Below are 19,819 nucleotides of genomic sequence, written 5' to 3'. Positions count from 1 at the left end.
ATTTAAATTGGTCTTTCTGTTATCTCTGCTCTTTGGCTCTGTTTCTGAGGGCAAAGATTTTTGGCAGTCGCAGTGAAAGGGATAGCACATTTTTGTGGCAGCACAGAAGGTGCTTTTAGCTTGAAACCAGTGGTACTCCTTGAAACGAGATACTCGTGGGAAATGTGCTTGGAGGCCCAACCAACTGAAGCATGCTGCTCTGGGCTCCATTAGCTGTGGCCGTGTTTTGTCGTAGGTCAAAGAACAAGAGGAAGTCTAGTACGATGGAATTTCTAGTCATCCCAAGAATAGAATTGGTTGGATGTTCTCCAGTCAAGCCTTTTTTTTTTTTTTTTTTTCCAGAAAATGGTGACTCATCACATCTGGAATAATTTGTGGAACACTGTCAGTTTTAGGAAACTGATTGTGAACGACAAGGTTTTCATCATTTCACATTTGTTTGCCTGGCAGGAGGTTGTAGACCCCAGCAACAGTCACTTCTTCAGCACTATGGGATTTCTATGGGTTTTATACCTGCCAGGAACTCTCGCAGACATTTGGAGGCCAGAAGCCCAAGGAGCCTTTGGTCGACTTGGAGTTTGGCCCACTGTTGTACAGCTGAGAGCTCATGCTGGGGGCCCCTCTCAGGGCTTTAATGTAGATACTGTTGAAACTTTCCAGATATAAACTGGAGGGGTTTTTCTGAAAAAAAATAGCTATTTATGTTCATACAAGTCATTTACAGATACTCTGAGTGTAAAAGAGAGTCTACACATGTCTGTCTTAAATTGATCTAACTTTAAAATTAAAAAAAATTAAAACCCACCAGAAATTCTCAAATGCCAACATTTAATTCTGCCCAGAACAGTCTTCCTTCCATATTTGGGAGAAAGAAAGGTTGAGGCAATGTTTTCTGTTTTTTTCATGGTGGGTCATGTGGAAAGCAGGATTTAAATAAGCCAACTGAAAATCCTGCTCTGTGTAAAAACTCTACTTTGGACACCTTTGCCAGTGATCTGGAATGCTAATTTCCACATTCCCAGTCTACTGCTTCACCCACTCAGAGTTTTGCCATTTCTGACTCGTTGTTACCCTAGAAGCTGGGCATTAGGCGAGAGTCTGTTGTGGTCTCCAGTTTCAGTTTCTTCAACACTTGTTAAAAATCAGTCATTTTAGCTATTTGGAAACAAAATATTTGGGAACTTCCCATTTTCATGGGAAACTCTTGAAATTTCAATTTTTTTTTATTCCAAAAGAGGAAGAAAAAAGTCTAGAATTTCCTACAGAGAAGAAATGGCAACATTTAATGTGGACTTTTAATGTGGTGTTCTCAGGAATATACATGCTAGTGACCACAGTATTGCAACCTTAGGAACAATGGGAGCTGGATAGAATAGCTGGAGGCAATCTGAAGTGTCTGTTTTCTGTGATGCCATTTTATTTTTATCCGGGAACAGCAGAGTGCTAATGCCTTGACAGCCAAAATCACAATAAGCTCTAGCTGTAATGAATGTAGAGGTGCAGACTTGCCTGTAAATCATAAGAGGTGTGAGTTTTAGATGCAGTCATCTGTACTGCCAAACCTTGCCCACGTGTTGTGCTGTTCTCACATTGGAATTTTTCAACTGTTATTTCTATTAAGAAATAGTATTGCTCGCCAAAATTACAGAAAAGAATTTTTGGAAAAAGCAGAGCATTTTTGAAATCTCATGTCTGCCGCTCCCTCCCCAACATGCCATTGTCACCTTTTCCTTCTATAAATGACTTGGAATAATTAGAGTTTTTTCACAAATCTGAAATTATCTGTTTATCAGTGAGTGACACTATAGCTCTTCAATAGCATTTGTTAGCAGGGGGATGCTGATTAGCTGATCACCCACAGTTTCTTTCCTTTCTCAATCTTGGGAAATTATCCTGGTGAGATTAAAATGACACTGAATGTGCTGTTTTCTAAAGAACAGCCTTTTGGTTCCATGTAAGGAGAGTTGCCTCTTTTACTGTGCTGCCAAAGCTTTTCCTCTACACACAAGTACTTTCAAATTAGTATGAGTCATTTTTGCAGAGCTGAATATCTGTCCGCTGGTGAGGCTGCAGGTGTCAGTTGTTATTCCCAAGGTCCACTTCACATTCTGTGCTTGCTGTTGTGTTCCCCCAGCACTGCTCATGCCTTTTTGCTTGCTAGATTGAAACATGCATTCAGTTCTTGCTAGGCCTTTGTTGCAGGGAAGCATTGATCCTGGTCTTGTTCAGTAACCTCTGACACTAAAGGTGTCTGCATGTTCTCTTTGAAGCAACTGCAAGCTTCAAGGGGGAGGCCATAGTTTGCATTAGACCAGCTAAAACACTCGGAGAACAGAGACAAGTCTTCACGCACGCAAACCTTTCTTCTGGTCTGAGGGAAAAGCAGCAGGCAAGCTCATGCTAATACCACTCAGCCATCACGACTACAAAACCACTATTACTATTTTATTGTAATGCTTTCTGTAAAAATGCCAGAGAAATAGCAAACAGAAAGCTGGGGTGGTGTACTTTAAATTATTAGTATTCTGCATGAGAAACAGTTCCTTAAACAAAAATAATTTTGTTTGGTATTTTTCCAAGATTTATACTTGCACAAATCTGACTCTAGAGTGAATACGATCGCTTAACAGGGTCACAAAAGTATTTATCAGCAGGCACCTTTAAGATTGCCTTCCTGTCTTTCACCTTGTTTCAGTTGCCAGGCCATATTCCCTCAGCTCTGCAGAGCTTTATTTTCCTTCCAGCCTGAAGGCTCGTTCTCTAGTGTCTATTCATATCCACAATAATGCCTTTATGTTTACAAAATATTAGGACCAAGCATGAGACTTCTCAGTTTGTAAATAAAACCAAAATCTATTGGACAGGCAAGGAAGCAAGAATTCATCATTTAAATCCCACATTAGAAACAGAGGGTATAAAAGGCTGCTTGAAACTGTATCCTGCAATAAAAAGAAAACAGAGCCTGTCACTCACTGGAATTAAAGTTTTTTTCTCTCTTGCAAAAAGTGGGCTTCAATGCATGAGTCCTATTAATTACATTTAACTTCAGCCATCTTAAGGCTTGCCCCTTAATCTACATGAATTATTTTAGTTCTGTCTGGAGACAGAGGAACAGAGGCAGGCAGCTCCTGAGACTAATTCAACCCACCTCTCCTATTAAAGAATGAATAGTCCTATCTGACTGTCTTGGATTGCCTTTCTTCAAGAAAGCTAAAGCTAGGTGAGATGAACCCTATTTCCCAAAGTGAAACCCTGGATTTTTCCCCATTCCTCCTTTCTATTAATTGATCTGTTTTTCTCAGAAGCGCTAAAGGGAAAAAAAATGGTTATAGAATCAGTTGCCGGGATCCCTGCAGGATGATGCCTCTCTTCTTATTATATATACGTATTAAAAAAAAAAAAAAAAAAGGCAAAAAAAACCTGCAGTGATATTGTACAATCTGTGAAAAGTCCCATATATTTTGCAGAAATAAAATGCAAAGTATTCATCCCTAAATTGCAAAGGGTCCTAGAGCTGCAATAATCAACGCTTTATACAGCCAAAGCAGTGCTTTAGGAGACATGCTCTAAAGTGGAGCCAGGCTCAGTGGCTATACAATCCTATGTCTGGTAACTTTGATAAAGAGGGGAAAGTGTAGATCATTGTTCCAGAAGGAGGTTCAGATAGTTTAAACCTGAGAATCCTAGTGGTAAAGTCAATATGGCTGGACTGATTTATATTCGTTTTAAAGAATATAAGAGCATTCTCCATGCCGATGGAACCAGTGGGGCACTGGGAGGCCTGTATTTGGCAGAATCAGTCCCTTATTTATAGTTCTAGTTTATAAAGAAAATGATAGGAGATAAACCTCCTTTTTAAGGCCAGCCAAATATGACCAGAACAGTTCACTTTGAAGGTGGGGTTGGGGTGGGGTGTCTCTAAGTTCCCAAAGATGTTTACTGTGTTGTGGCCTGATCCTAAAGTGAGCTGATGAGCAGTGGCTCTTCAGACTGTGTGGAGGTCCCCTACACATAGTTCTGTATAGGGTGGTCTCTCCACTGCGGATCACATTGCCACCTAGCCATGGGACTGCAGAAATGTTCCAGTCAATACACAGTAAAAACATTTATTGGAAAAAATACAATCTTGCAAATCCCATCAAAAGACCCTTTTCTTCAGCCTTTATCAGAACTGGGGAGTGACTCATTGCAGTACTGAAGCAGAGGCTGCTCTGCATCTCACAGGCATCTAACCACTTTCCAAGAGCCTCAAAACCCGCAGAAGTAATTTCTGGGTAAAACTTAATCTGGGTGTTTTGAAACAGATGTTTTTCCCCAAAATAAAGGTACCATTTCTCATTGGTTATTCCACTCTACCTTTGTATTTGTCCTTTCCTTAGAAAACTCTGTAACTGTAATTTAAAAAAAAAAAAAAAACAGGCTTTTAAGAATAAATTTACCTGGAGCCACTCCTGCAAATATGAAGTCATTAGACTTTGGCCTTTGCTTCAGATTTTGCCAGGAAGCCACTTCTCCTTATAGTAATCTCCATTCAGCCAAAAAGAAAACTGTCATATAGAAATACTATGCACCTGGAGGGAATGATTGGACAGACCATTTATGAGTTTTGTGCCAAATCTCATCTTCAGTGATTACCTCATGCCATTCTATTTGCTCTAATGGATTTGATGTGAAAAGAGATGGTGCTGACAGAAGCTCGACCTATGCTTTTAAGCCAAGACTACAGAAACAAATCCAAAGCATGTTGATTTCTTGTATACCAATAAAGCAAAAGTTTTGGCAGAAAAATTCAGTAATGTGCTTAAGTGAGCTGGACTAGCAGGCTAATGCATGCATGCTTCAGTATATCAATCACACCTTATAGTGGCAAGGTACAATTAGTAGAAATAAGAAATCAACATTCTGGTAAATAAATGCTAATGTTTGTTATACCCAGCAGTTGTGCAGCAACAGAAATGGAAGAAAAATGTTACCCCCTAAGATGTTCGATACCAGTCTTGCTAAATTTCAAGCACTCTAATCCTGTGAAACATGCAAATAAACCTAGTTGCAAGCATCTTGAGTAGTCACGTGGAGTTATTAGTTCCACTGCATTTTCTTCAAAATGGATAATCAAGTCTAAACTTGCAGCTTCTTTTTATTGGCTGACACTTTGCACCTAAGGTTCTATGTGCAGACTCTATCTGTGAAGGTGGTTAAGGACTTCCAGAAGGCCATTCACTGAACACAGATGTTAAACATGCTTCTAATTTCAGGTCCTCACTTAAACGCCTGGATTTGGATGGAAATAATGCCAGCCATGGTCTTTTCAGGAGGATATCAAAAGCCAATTACATATAGTCAAGAGGCAAATCTCATGGTGCCAAAAGTAGGTGTGGAAAGCACAATGAGATATCATCAGTGTCTGTGACATGCCCTTGATATTTCTCAACCAGAAACACGATCTGTTCCTGAAGAGGGGAACAGTGCTGGGAAGCAAAGCTGCAAAACTCCAAGGCTAAAAGAAGCAATTAATGCTGTGTGGCGTGAAAGGCATTTGGGGAAAGAATGAAATGGAAAGGCACCACTCAGCGTTGCCTTAGTGTTAAGTTTGAAGTTTTGCAATTGCAAAAGAAAGGAAAATAGACTGTAAATCTCTTCACTATGATGGGGACACATGTAAGACGAGGTCAGTTCTCTGGAAGCTGGTCATTTGAAAGTCATTCTAATCTACATCTTCTCATTTCTTTGTTTCCCCTTTGCTTCCTGAAAGGCATGAAGTTAGTTTCCTAAACAGAAGATGGATTAAAAGCTCCTTAAAGCTGATGTCACTTGATTCTTTTCACTGGTAGATCTATTGTTATATAATCATCGTAGGAACATAGAAAAAATTAATTGGAAAGGAAACCTTCAAAGTCAACTGATGAAACTACTGCTCAAAGAAGGCTAGAGAAAAAGTTCAGAATTTCTAACTTCAAAATCTTTGCTGGCAGTGGCATAAACGATGTTCTTTAATGTCAGTCACTGTGCTTAGTGTAGAGACTGGAGAAAAAGATTTTAAACCACTTCTTTGATTTTCCTGTATTTTTGTGCTCTTAGGTCTGCCTGGCTCCCACTGTAAATTGAGACCTCTCTAAAGTATGTTTTGTTAATGGGCCGTGAGAAAGAAAATAGGGTTTTAGCATTCCCTACTCTGCCTGTGTCTTTTGTTCTCATTTTAGAGGACTGAAGTTATAGAGGGAGCTGAGAGGAGAGCTGGAATAGGGTCATTCCCACAACCTGTGCTGATGGGGGAGGATCCTTTGTCTAGTCCCACGGTACCTTTAATGCTGAAACATCAAATGTAAACCTTTCTTGCATCTCTTGCTGTACTCAGAGACAATACAAAGGACCTGTACATTTAGGTTTCAAATAACCATGTTTGCTAATACACAAGGCCCAGCTGTATACAAATCTGCTATATGGAGAGAGTTGGAATCCATCCACATCTGTTTGATTTCAAATTGGCACTTTTCATGTCTCTCAGAATATCAATAAGAGGCATGTAAAGAAATGAGATATCTTTTCCAGTTCAGAATTTCCCTGTAATTAGAAATATTTCAAGTCCTCTTTTTCTATTTCAGTAATCTAAAATGGAAAAACTCATCATAAGCAAAAGGCAAGCGATTTTCAATCTGTGTGAGACATCATTTATCATTAGGAGCTATGAGAGCATGACCATTAATTTTTTCCCAAGTCTTTCATATCTTGTATTTTTTAACTCACTTTTGTATTACATTTTTGAATGATAAAGTGTTCAATTCACTGCTTAGGGATTGCTCTCAAACTCTTTAATATAAACCACATCCATACAATATTGAAGGATCTGACTTAAATTAAATCTACAGAAGAAGGGATATTCAAAGTTCTCTATTTTTATGAGTGTATCATTCATCTTCATCTGTCACATCAGTGTCTCTCTGCACTGTAAGACTGTGCACTTGTCCATTCTAAATTGCTTAGATATACTTGAAAAGCCAGGAAAACATCAGAAGCAGTGAGCATTTTGTCACCAGTTTCACAGAGCCCAGAATTCAGCTTTTAATGGAAGGAGTGCTACTTATATGGAAGTCTCTGCTCAGTCAATGAAGAAAATTATGTATCAGGTGTGAGAGACTATGGAAATGATGCTCACCTTAGTTACATAAGTGTTAATTCAAACTAAGCTCCATGAATTTAAATGGAAGTGCAGCAAGGTCAGTCAGCTGCCAGACAAGAAGCAGGTTCATGAAGTGCTAAGGGAGTGACTTCCACCAATTTTCCAGACATAGCATTTTCCTGTATCATTGCAGGGTAAATGGGAAGCTATAAGCAGCAGTAAATAACAGAAGAGGATATGATAAAGTAGTGGGGGAGGTTAATGGTAACCTTTCTGTGAGTTGTTTTTCTGCTACATGTTGCTTTCACTTGCTATTGGTTTGCCAGCCCACAGAATGTCAAGCTGCTGCTAGACATGCTGTTTTAGCACATCTGTCAGTTCTCTAGCCAGTGTTTACTTGATGCACTGTAAATGTGTGGCCTGGCTTCCACATACCATCTAAGAAGGCACATATATATGCATATGAACTGGAAATGTTCATGAGGACTTACAGTGATCTGGCACCTTTGGAAATGCAGTAAATCATCTGATATCTGAGCACCAAATTTTGTAGGAATTTGCTCCTGAAAATACTTTTGGTACCAGAGTTTCAGTTCTAAAATGTGTCTGTGATCAGAGGTACGCTTGTACAGCATCTGGTATTTAGAGTAGTTGCACAACATATACAATCTAGAGAATATTCACATGGTCTTGATGCAGTTTAGAAACAGATTGTCAGAACAAAATGTAATCTGATATAACTCATCACTAGCAACATGGATAATTTTTAGAGTTTAAAAAATCTTCCATTTCTTCACATGCATAGACTTGACTTACTTCATTGTGCTTTCTCTCATGGACAAATGCTATCATGCATAGGTTGTACTACCTCAGCTCATAGTTACAGGAGCATGCATAGATATACATCAACAGTATCCTTAAAAAACTGATGTCTGTTATGAGCCCCTTTAATGGAATTTATTACTATTGATCATAGGGACTGTATTTATTAAGACATTTTATTGAGAGTTCTGGACTTCTTAGTTAAATCAAATTAAATGTTATCATTTTCTTATTTGTGCTGCTGTAACTCCATTGCTTTTAGTGTTCAAGCAGCCAGGGAAATTCAGAGGACAATATGATTTTTTTTATTTTTGTTCATAATTAAGTTAACATGAAATTTTGTTTCCATTTCCCTTACTCCCAGATGAGCTGTCTTGAGAAAATAAGTTCAGGGCAATACTGTTTGGTCACAGTATATCTAAGACATCCAAAAGCTTGGATTTCCAATGAAAGCAAGCAGTAACTGGAGGTGATTTTTGTTTACTATTCCCTGCCATGTCACTGTCATGCAGTGGACACATGTGGGTTTTTAACATTCTGGTCTGGACACCTGCAGCTCCTCTCTGTTAGCAGCTTTCAAGACCCCATACCTCCACCAAGCAGCAATGTCTGATTGCAGAGCTGTGTCCTTGCTGCCCAGCTGGGGAAAGCTCTGCTTGACTTTACTGTCTGCCTCCCTCCAGTGCTTCTAAGAACACTGTGCTGTGGGGTGACTAAGGGGTGAAACACTCTTCTGCTGGGAAGAGCACAAAATACAAGGAACCTGAAAAGAATGAACTCACTGTGTGGCTTGGGGGGGTGGGGTGGCGGGGGAGGCTGCACACATGAAATTCAAACCAAATGTCTTCCAGAATTAAGACTGGTTTGCAGAGAGACCTCCTGTATTAAGATTGTAAGCTGATCGTGTTCTGCAAACAGAAAGAGATGAAAAATGAATGCTGTAGACCCCTGCTGTAGCAGATTCGTAGTCACCTGGGAACCTGGGCACATGTGAAGTTTCCAACACATAAGCAGCCGTGTTGAAGTCAGTGCCTGCGATTAAGGCTCCTCCCGTATTGGGACCTGGTTGTGAATTATTGGCTTAGTTCTAATTCTTGCCACATGGGACTGCTTTTAAATCTAAATTCATTCATTAATGTTTATAAGGCGCATTGAGATCTTCCAACATGTATGGCACTATTGAAATGTTAAGTGTCATTATAACTCATGCTTGCAAAAGCAGCTGAAGATGGATTTACTTAACGTGGCAGACGGTAATGGCTCACTTGGAACAGTTACACATTCTATTGGGTAAATAACAAGAGTGTTATAAATTGTAGCAGTGATATGTTTACATAACAGACGGTAACCACTCCAGAGGAGCCATAACAGTCAGCCTAATAATACGCATTTTGAAAATGAGGTAAATATATGTATATGTGAGGAAGCAAAATGGCTGCAGGAGATAGAAAGCTGACAGTTCCTGGTAAATATGGCATGTTTTCAATGCTGTATTTTAATGTTTTTATGCAAACATGTCCATCCGGTGATTTAACATGGTAGCAGAGCAGGACAAGGGCTGTATTCCAGGGGCTGTCACTAATGTATACACTAGTGCTATTAGATGCACTGTAGATGGGCTGTACAGCGGGCTGCTGAGTTTGCAAGTCAGACAGCACTGCTAAAAACTTTCAGGCATGTTTGTTCCTCAGGACATCTCCCCTCATCTTCTCATCCCCGCTTTGCCCGTGTACCTTCATATAAGCTTCCTCCCACACTCTAAAAAATATGACCACTTCATTTCTGCCAAGTATGTTGCCTGTCTGCACAGCACCTCAGGAAAAAAAGTCCTCCCAGCTTTGTTCTCTCACTCTACAGCATTGAACTGTCTCTTCCTATCTTATCTTTTTTTTTTTTTTTATTAATATTCTGAGTAGTAATGTTCTGATAAGGAATGCTGCTTTATGAAACAGTATGAAACTATATCTTCCATATACCATAAGCACACTGTTAATGGTTGTACTTGCTTCATGTGAGGGGAAATAATGTGGTAGCATTAACTGTAAGAGTGAAACAAAATTCTTGACTGGAGCTATTCTGTGGGTGTCTGTGAAATATTTTTTCAACAAAAGCAAAAATGCCTTTTTGACCAAAGGAAATTTTTTCATAGGAAAAGCATATCTTGATCAAAATCATTCATTTTGTAAAGGAAAAAGGACCATAATTTGGATAGAAAGGAAAAAGGAGCATCAAAAAAAGGCATATTTTCAGTTTCAAAAAAAAAAAAAAAGAGGAAAATCATGATACAGCTTTTTTTCCAAAATATCTTGTCAAAAACTGTCATACCTCTCTGCTTTATTCCATAGCTGTTTTGATACAACTACTGTTACACAGTTCATGTAAGAGCGTTCCCTATAGTTCTTCCACCATTTTAAGAAAAATACAAGGTTTGGTTTCCTTGTCTGTTTAAAAAAAAAAAAAAAAAATCACTCAACTTTTTAAGTATTAAGGATAAGCTAAGAACACTTTAAAAATTATTTTTAGTATTGAAACTATTTTTAGTACTTTATAATAACAAGCTTAAAGACAGGAAAATTTGTCAACAAGGAGCTCTGTTAATCCCTGTACTGTGGTGGCTATATGACAGACCAGAACTGTATTCTTACAGGTTCTGTACAGTAAGAATCATACTGCTCTTTCCATATTTGTCTGCTTTGTTTCTCTTTAAGTCTGTGCTGTTTGGGCCCCATGACAGACAAGGTTTTCTGTGGGGCAAGTCACATGGGCATCCAGAAACCAAGCTGCCTTTTCAAATCTAAGCCACACTCTGCAGGCAGGCAGCCTGGGGCTGGGGCTGCTGAGCCATGTGGGTCTCGGTGTGCACCCAGCCCTTCAGCAGAGCCCGTGCTGGGGGAACATGGCAGAAAGCCCTATCACCTTGTGGAGGAGTTCTCCAGTCCTCCTTGCACTGACTGGCACAGAGAATGGGATTCCTTCCCTTGGGTCATCTGGGGTGACACATGAGAAGGAGGAAGTCTGGTGGAGCTGGAGAAAGGAGCTTCGGAGGTGTAGTCTACAGGCAAACTATTTTGTCAGTTGGAAAATTTTCTTGGAGGCCAGTACTAGAGTAAGTGCTCAGCTCCCCCAAAGCATCCAGTTTATTCATTAGGCGTCTCCCCTCACCACAGGATGAACCTGGACTGCAGCTTTAATAACGCCTTGCAGCTTAGCCCCAGTGCCTGCTCCTTGCCCCTTCCCCTCTGCTCTGTGGCCCTTGAGTCTCTTCTTCCACATCTATAGCAGGAAGCCGAGCAAAAGTCAGGAACAGAAGGGTCTGGGCTTGAATCCTGTGTCAAAGCTGAGAGAGGAGCCACTTCGGAGATGATATGGCTTTCCATGTTCCTAATAAGGATTGTTTAAAGTTAGAATAAAACTTACTGTACGGTTTTGATTTGTTTTATAACTTAGTGGCCTTCAATAGTTCTAGGAGCTAAGTAGATTTCTACTACTACCTCTTTCAGGTGCCTGTTTTAAAATCTGTTATAATGCTTTGATCTAGATTTATCCATGATTTCATAAAGATTCTGCTTCCTTGAGGATTCTCTTCCCAGACTATAAGTAATATCTTAGCATTAGAGTACGTGGGAGATCTAGAGGTTTACAGTCAATTAGATGAAGCCTAGGGGAGGTGGGGAGTTGGAATTTCATTCTTATCTGTGTGTGCAGCAACTGGGTTAGGATGAGGACATGCTCAAAAGATTGATTTTCTTTTCCTGTAAATACAATGGAGGGATGAGTCTTTTCAACTACAGAAAAACCACACCCTGCTATAACAGGATCCCCACCCTGTCTCTGCTCAATCCTTTTGATAAAAACCCCATGCTGTGGGCAACACAGATGAGTTTTAGACAAAGCAAACTGGAGAGTCTCTGACTTACACTGCTATCCATTGCAGTTATCTAGGAAAATGTCTAGGGCCACACCTCGTCTTACCCCAGTAATTGCTACAAGCTCTGTGTCTAATCAACATTCCGTCCAGCTGCGGGACTGGGACAGTTTCCCTTTTCATATGAAATGGACTTAGCTCTTCCCAGGCACATGATTTTAACTGCAATGTGGTATTTACAGTATATCCTTTTCTCATTTATTTTGCAACGTCAATTGTCATTAAAAAAAAAAAAAAGAGGCTTACAGGAAATATTAGGGGAAAAGGCAAAAGTACAGAAGTTTCCATTAGCAAGATGCTGGGAAAGTGAGAGACATACAGACCAAAAAGGAAAAAAGAAATTACCAGGCAAACCAAACTGACATGGGTTGACATTATTCTTCCTAAAATCAAAATGTCATGGCAGTAGCAAGGAGCAAGGTGTGTAGCATGGTATTTTAACTAGGCTGATTCATGGTGGACTCATAAGAGTTGCAAAGAGACAACCTCAGTGTAAGTAAATTTTAAGATGCAAGTCTTTCTCTTTTCCCCTTTGTCCTAAAGGCATGTCATTAGCCCAAAGAGTGGCTTTTGCTTTCTTTTCCTTATTCAAGCAATAAAAGAAGCTTGATGGGAGAAAAGGCCTAACCCATAAAGTAGACCAAGTTCTTAAAATTTGGATTGTGGACAACGTATTTGGGAGTTTTAATTGGGGAACAAACTGTTGCAGTTTTTCCACAAGTCCTTCAAGGGCCGGTCCAGTAACTCCAACTAAGTTGTTCTGAATAACAGTTTATCATGACCAGAGAGAGTCCCTGTCTCAGTATCCGGTGAGGAGTGGGATTGACTTATGCACATTATATCTAAACATTTCATCTAAATAACAAAAGAAACTATTTCTCTCTCCTCTCTTCCTAATATCAGTTTTGTGATGATGACTTCACTGTAGCCCATGTTTTGTTTGTAGTATTTTTTGTTGGGAGCTTCAAAATTCCTAGACAAGCCTGATACTTCTTGCCACTGAAAGGCAGGGTTCACTGGGAATCTTTAATATTTTTTATTAGCTCCAGAAATCCGGTCTTTTATTTTTCCATCTGTTACTAATTTTTTTAACAGATTTCACTTTTTCAGGTGTGAAAAAGACAAACAGATTTCATTGGGTTTTCCACCTGCAGAACCTGATAAAAAGGCATCTTTCTGCACAGAATACACTCAGATTTTGACACTGTGGGTGGGGAACTCTTCCAAACCCTCATGTAACTGGAGATAGATTTAGTACATAATTCATATCTTCACGTGTAACATTTTTCTTTCTAAGCTGTAGCATTTTCTGATAATTTTGGTGACAGCATTTGTCATCAAAAGAAATACATGTAGTATATGTATACACATATGTATATGCAAGTAGTTCTAGCATGTGAGAGGGCACGGTGCTTTTTGGAGTTACTAGACTATATATGCCATCTGAATGCCTGCATTGAAAAATCTGAAAAGGGTTAACTACTGTGATACCGAGGGAGAGTTGGCAGCTGAATAACTAAGTACTTCCTTGCATGCCAACCTGTACAAAGGCAGCAGGGCTGGTGTGCTGTGAGACTGAGTAGGACCCTGTGACGGTGCTGCTTAGTTCTTAAGGTATCTTGATCTCTCATTCCCTTTCCTTATTTCTATGTTGAGTAAGACAGTTTCAAGTTGGACTATTTTTTCATCTTCCTTTCAATTTTTAGAGGCATTTAAATAAGTCCCTTTTGAAGAAACTCTTTGGCCTGGCTGCAGGAATTGTTTCTTAAAGGAAAGCAGCCAGCAAAATACCCTAGAAACAAAAGAAGAAAATGAGAAAAACAGCCCCAATGGGAATGATTTACAGGCAATCTCAGTGAGATTAGCAAATGGAATAAAAGCCAAGTCCACAAAAGGAGGTAATGAAAAAATGAGATACAGATCTCTCTGCAAGAATCACTGTTCCAGAATTTGGGATCAGCTCAACTGAGCAGCAATAAACAAACAAACAAAAATCAACAAAGCCTACAATGGTTGTGATCATAAAAAACTTAAAACAATTCCGAAAGCCGTATTAATACAAAGCCAACAGGAGAAACAACAAAACTGAGTATGCTACAATACACTGTACCTCATAAGAAAATTGCCTCCCCCCTCCAACACCTGAATATGCATTGTGTTACAAGACCTCCTTAGTACTAGCTGACCATATCTTGAAAAGCATCTTACATGCTGGTCCTTGTTTCTGTTCAGCTATTTCTATTAGTTGATGCCTGTATTTGTTCTCCATCCTCATCCCTTGCTGAGAAACTTGGCCCTCAGATTCATAAACTCCAGTTCGCTTTCAGAAGGTGGTTTGGAACCTTCCACTGATTTTTTTTTTCTTTTTTTTCTTTTCAAAACACTGAAACTAAAATTTTTAAGGATGATGTATTATTTATGACAAAATTTTAGATGGAAAATGTTTTTCAGTTCCAGGAATTTGTGGTCCAAGTGTGAAAGTAACAAATTGTTTCACTCCAGGTTTTAGTATCTCCTGTTTGGAAAAGATCAGTTTTTTTCCAAGTTTAAGACATGGTATCTGGTTTGGTTTCCTGATCTCTAAAAAGAACCTGACAATGGATTAGGACTAACAGAAAACCTGCTGTAGGCCTTTTGGTGTGAACCGTGAACATGAATGGATTTATATTAGCAAAACACAGTCAAGCCATTCAAAGCAATATTTGGTGCAGCACCTTGGTGAATATTTCTGAGCTACCTTGTTCTGTTCCAACTCTGGACCCCTTGCGCTGCACTCTGTTGTACAGCAAAGTTACGACAAATTCAGGCTTTGAGGATTTTGCCAAGTTTCACATCAATTATGTTCCAGATCAAATTTATTTTCACATTAATAGTCACTCCCCTCTGATAACTGCTGGAGCCCACTCTTGAATAGTCCTAGTGATTTGCTCTATTCATAATCATGTAGCCAGTCTCCTTAGTTTAGTAAAAATAAAAACAGATCCACAATTTACAATCAGAACATCCATTTCGTATTTAAGAACAGATTGTTCAGTGCACCAAAATATTATTACAGATAGAACAGCATTAATGTGTTTCCCACACTACAAGCTGGGATCTTTTAACTAGGCTCAAGGTATTGTTATTCCCTGTCCTGCTTTTCTAGCTTAAGGACATGGTGGAGAGAAGTTTAGCCCAAGAAATCCGTGTGGCACCTTGCATTCATTGGCAGCTTTGAATGCCTCACTTTCAATGGCAAAGCCTGCACTGTCCTGGACTCAGTCCTGACCTCTCAGCTGAGATGATGTCTGCATGCTAGAGCTGGCTCACAGACAGTTAGGGCATAAGGCATAAAGGCACTCAAAATCCAGCTTTTCCTACTTTGCTACTGGACATGTACTGGGGAAGCTAAAAGCTGTCGCCTGGGGAGGTAGGATGGGGAAGCCACTGCTTCGTAGCCTCATCCCCGAGCCACTGTACTCCAAGAGAGCTTGAGGAGTAGTGTCAGGAAAACTTGCTGCAGCGTTGCCAGAACTCAATGTTTGCTAGAGAAAAAGGCCTTTGGTCTGTAGCTCTGCTCCAAGCCAGCAAGCATTACATTCACTCTAAAAGTATTTAAATAATATTTTTAAGGAAGACAAAAAAGATTTTATGCTGTAAAGGGATGCAGGAAAGGGGCAAAGAAAAAACAAAACCAAAAGAAATGCATAGAAGTTAATTAATTTTTTTTTTTGCTGCATGAAGCAGATATGTAATATGCAACTAAAATATAAGCTTCATAAGAAATCAAAACACGGATTTCTTTATACTTAGAATGAAACTCTTCACTACAGTATCCAGTAGCTGGAATCGCTAAATAACTTTGAATCTATGTTGGAAGTGGTTTTGAGGTAATTTTAAAACAAAAGGAGAAGAATAAAAATCAATGACATACAATGGTTTGGAAAAACTTTTCCTGGAATAGAGATATACCTTATAGGCTATTCATGATCCAGTGGGACAAGTACTTCTTCTACTGCTTTGATAAATGACCTTTTTTGCTGCTTCAGAGTCAAAGGGAGAGCCACTCTTCAGAGTGAATGGAGCTGGGTGAATCACATGGTCTATGGCAAACTCTGGAGTGCTTAGCAAATGAAGTCATCCAGACAGGATTAAACAGAGTTATGTCTCCGTAGCAGAGCTTTGTTTATGGAAAATGAGTTTGGGCAATTGGCTTAGCCTAAGCACATACTGTTCTTTTTTACCTAGGCACATACAGCTTTCTTCAATAAAGTATTGCTGTCCCAGGCAGCAAATGTTCCTGGGTTTAGTTCATAGAGGTGGAGCTTGGGGGAAGGAGGCTGGCCTTCTATTCCTCTGATTTCCCATAGCCTTGGCAGGCTCCTCAATATATAGAGCAGCACAAAATGTCTTTTTTTTTTTTTTTTCCCTAATGAAATCCTACACTTTTTGAGGTCCCTGTGTCTTTTCCAAATGAAGCCGCCAAGAAACACATGAAGCATGTATCAGCTTCAATTAGAAAATAGTGTTTTTAAATTATGTCGGTATTTTAAAGTATAAATATTCCTGTTCATATGTATCTAAAATGCATAAATGCACCAGCTGTGAGGTTTTTCCTTTACTTCAGCTCATGAAAAATTCCGGGAGATCAGGAAATTCAGAGCACAAGAATGGTTTATTTTTATACCTATTTTCCTTGTCATTTCCTTTTCCCACTCCAGTCCCTCTGAGAAGAACCAATTAACTTGAGACATTTTCCACATTCATTAGTATCTTCATTTAAAAAAAGGCAGAATTGTTTCAAGACTGGTATTCTATGGCCAGTAAACTGTGATAATGTTGCCTGTCAGAGTGCAGCAAATAGGGGAAGTGCTAAAGTTGTAAAATCTGTGAATGAATAAAACTATAAAGTTTTGCATCTGCACCTGTATCAGGATGGAACAGACACTATTACAGAACAGCAGGTTGCCAAAGAAAATGTACTTTGAGAAACCAGGTTAGTGGCCATAAATGAAAAGGTGATTGTCAATGTTGTCGGAGCTAGTTGCTGGAAAAGAACCTGATTAGCACTTTCTAATAGAAGAACAAACTGTTGTGACTTCAGCAAAACTCTTTTAACGTTATCAGGCATGTAAGGAGTCACCAAAATGTTACCTGGGCTACATGCCACAATCAGAGAGACAGGAGTGCCCCATCTGGATGACATATGGGGAGTCCTGGTCCCACAAGGCATTCCGCTGCTGGTACTGCTGCATGCTCCTCTTCTCCCTCTCCCTCCTTTCTTCTCTCGCCATTTAGAGATGCCACAGCCACAGTGCCATGAGCACAACCAGTAGCAGAGGCAGGTGATGGGGAGAAGAACAGTATATGTGGGGGGTGAGAGCTGGTCCCTTTACATGTATGGTCTTCTCACCCAACTTGGCTGACTGGGAATATTGCTCCTTAGATGTCTGCTTGGGTTTGGGCCTGATTTTTGCTCCTTTGCTTCTTGGCCTCAGTAGAAAAACACTAAATAATAGTGTAGGAGACAGTTACTTTTGCTGTGTTCATACAGTTTGCTGATGTTTATCACTGTATTTCTGTGGGCTATATTACAAACCATTTTTTCGTTATTATTATTTCTAGTGAAAAACACTAACACGTTCTTTTCCACTGCTGTTTTTCTTTTTTACTACTGAGGGGGCTGGAACTGGCTCAATCAGTCCAATCAATATTGTGTATAGTCTCCAGAAGTCCTCAGGTGGCATAAGACCAAGTTAGCTGGTTCTCACACCCATTCATCTTAATTCTTTGCGATGGTGATGTAAAGTCCAGTGCAGATTTTTCCTGTCCCTCAAAGATTTGTCATATGATGTAGGGTGAACATTAGACACTGACCAATAGTGTACATTGGAGCAATTCCCAACAAATTTTTGGTTTAGGATTAGAAAAACCTGTGCATCAGCAATATGTCATACTTGTTCATGCTGCTCTCTGTATTCTTTCCTTCTTGCCATGCTGGGCAAGTTGTCGTAGAGCAATCAGTTCACAATAGACTGACAGCAACCCTACTCTGACCCATTTACCCCAAAGGGCTCTACAGTCTCTGGCAGTGACAGTTGCCCAGCACAGACAGGTCTGACACTATTTTCTGGTGAAGTTCCAGCAACTTGTTCTGTAATTCCTAGCTGAATCTGGTTTTTTCCTATTAGGGTTTTTAAGTTGCCAAGCTCAGCCAGCATTTCAGACTTAGGGTTTATGGCTAAAGTCATGTACAATCAATTCTGAAAGCAACTATGGTCTAGTTGCTGCTTGAATAAAATGACTGGATCCTTAGCAGCTCCATCTCAAAGCTAAAGAAAGAAGAGGGAGGAAAATAAAAGCATTTGTGATGGAGCAAAATGGTCACCCCAGAAATAAATTGGAGAAACCTTTCATAATTCTTGAACTGGTCTACCCAGACCTCTGGTAGGAGTAGAGAGGCTTTTCAATTAGATGCCTTAAGTTTCTAAGCTCCTGTTTCTTAAAGACTCCAATCAGAAAGTCAGTGTGCTATTATGTGAAAAATTAAAGTTCTCCTGACTAAATTAACAAGAAATATTACAATTGCCTTCAATGACTGCTTGCAAAATATTGTTCCTCTGGGGAAAAAAAAAAGCCCCATTTTTAAGGAAAGGACTTTGTATATGACTGATATACTGTAGGTTCAGACATAGAAAAGAGAATTTTTAGTGCAAATTTAATATGAGAAACACAATAGATGTTTGAGTTCTTGATAGGCACAATATGAATGGTGAGTTTCTGATCTTCATCACAAAGAGCACTGAATACAGCCTCCACCTCTCAGTCATATTTTCTGAAGTAATTTAGTATCTGTTATCATGTTGCCTAAAAGGTTTCATTACACACAGAAGACAAATGTGAGCCAAGTATCTTAAGCATCTTTCAGAATTTGTAAGCACAACACTTTGTAATAGAAAGCATTTCAGAGTCAGTGTTGCAAAAATCTCATGCTTAAGAATGTTTATATATAGGACAGTTCACATCAGAAATTATGTTTAGCTTTTTAAGAAAACATTTTTATGGTTTTAATCAGCTTAATTCTTCAATCTCCTATACTTAAAAATACAGGAAACAAGAATTAGACAATGGATAAAAGAGCTTATAATAACTAAAACAAAATTTCCTCTGATGAAATCAGAGATCTGAACCTTGCAGGAATATCAAAGTACTGCATATATTTTCTGTGCACCTAAACTAAATATTTTAAAATACCATAGAGGCTTTTAAAAATAAATACCTTACTTAGAGCACTCTTCCTCCTAAAAAATATTTTTAAAAAACAAAATTTTGGGTTTGGTTTCTATATTGTTCAAAAGAAGAAAAGAAATTCTTATGAAGCAGAAGCCAGAAAACAGAGCAAATGCTGTAGTATTCCTGTAGAAATGTAAAAAAAAAAAAAAAAAAAAAAAAAACAAACAAAAAAAACCACACTGTGGGGGGAGATGTACTGAGCTGTTAAGGGCAAGACTGTAATGGCAATCTCATATGCTGCATCAGGAAAGGGAAACCAGATGTAAAGCTAAGTCAATCCCACTACACAAAATAAAAAAGACAACCTAAGCAGACAGATGCATTCTGTTGGTTTTACTTGTCCCTACCATGCATCTATGGATTTCAATGGTTGATTAAGGATTTGGGAGGTTTTTACGTTTTCATGAGTCTGCTGCTTTCCTGGGGATATAAACTCTCTCCTTGACAGTATACTGCATATGAAAGATGGATGCTTGCAAAAAGAAAATGCCAAACATCCTCAAGCCAAGCTTGGAGCTCTGCATTTCAGTGTTGTCCTTGGAGCTGGTTGTAAAATACTTACCCTGCTGTAATTGTTAGTGATATCTGTGCCTGTGCAACAAAGAAACTGGGCCACAGCACCTTACATGAAGAAAAGATGTCTAACATTTATACATGTTTTCTAAATTGTTGCATAACAGCTG

Source organism: Falco naumanni, chromosome 4 (genome assembly GCF_017639655.2).
Source record: "Falco naumanni isolate bFalNau1 chromosome 4, bFalNau1.pat, whole genome shotgun sequence".
NCBI classification, from domain to species: Eukaryota; Metazoa; Chordata; class Aves; order Falconiformes; family Falconidae; genus Falco; species Falco naumanni.
The sequence above is the reverse complement of the archived record's forward strand: the minus strand, read 5'-3'. Positions refer to the sequence as shown.